Source organism: Corapipo altera, unplaced genomic scaffold (genome assembly GCF_003945725.1).
Source record: "Corapipo altera isolate COAL_440 unplaced genomic scaffold, ASM394572v1 49, whole genome shotgun sequence".
In the NCBI taxonomy this organism is placed as follows: domain Eukaryota; kingdom Metazoa; phylum Chordata; class Aves; order Passeriformes; family Pipridae; genus Corapipo; species Corapipo altera.
Genome location: NW_020884879.1, coordinates 7,158,260 through 7,159,028, shown reverse-complemented (window position 1 = coordinate 7,159,028; position 769 = coordinate 7,158,260). Strand labels below are relative to the sequence as shown.

At 44.1% G+C, this 769-nt stretch overlaps 1 non-coding gene across 1 annotated transcript; it reads left to right on the top strand.

Moving 5' to 3' along the window:
- The first annotated feature begins 362 nt into the window (after positions 1 to 362).
- Positions 363 to 468, top strand: LOC113945125. Its single transcript, XR_003526958.1, has one exon. It is a non-coding gene; the product is annotated as a U6 spliceosomal RNA (small nuclear RNA).
- Positions 469 to 769: the final 301 nt, after the last annotated feature.

The window sequence follows — 769 nt, the reverse complement described above, 5'->3', positions numbered from 1 at the left end:
CAGTTGAGCAACTTTTCGGGGGAAAGGTTTCTGGAGTGCAGAACAAGTCTGACAGAGTGGTGAAATGCACAAGAAGTAGAAGAGCAGAAAGATGCAGAAAGAAGAACTCTGAGAGAGGCAGAGGAGATACACAACCAAGAGCCCAACCTGATATAAATACTTCTCTCAGGATGCTGAGAGGGGGTTGTGAAGACTTCCTTACAGTGCAGGAAGCCACTGAAAATTGTGGGCTGAGAAAAAGACCAGAACATAAGGACACATTGCTTAATAGTGGGAAAGGCAGAAATGGGTTAAATTTCCAGTGTCTCCAAATATCTTCCTTTTAAAAAGTTAATGGTTCTGGCTTATCCTCTAATGAAATCATGTTCTTGTTGGCAGCATATATGCTAAAATTTGAACGATACAGAGAAGATTAGCATGACTCTGCACAAGGTGGTTTGGGGATAGCAGAAGGCTCCACAGTACAGTGAAAATATTGACATACTGGAGCAAGTCCATCAGCAGGCCACCAGACTGGTCAGGGGGCTGGAGCACAGGCATACGAGGAGGTGCTTAGAGAGAGAAGTTCATTCAGCTTGGAGAAGAGGAGGCTCAGAAGAGACCAGACTGCTGAAACTACCTATCCTTAGGCTACAGATAAGACAGAGCCAGATTATTCTTGTGTGTGCCCAGTAATGGGCAGTGGATGTAAGGTGGAGCATGGCAAGTTCTATTTAGGTATAATAAAAATGTTTTACCATAAAGGTGGTCAAATACTGGAGCAGGGGAT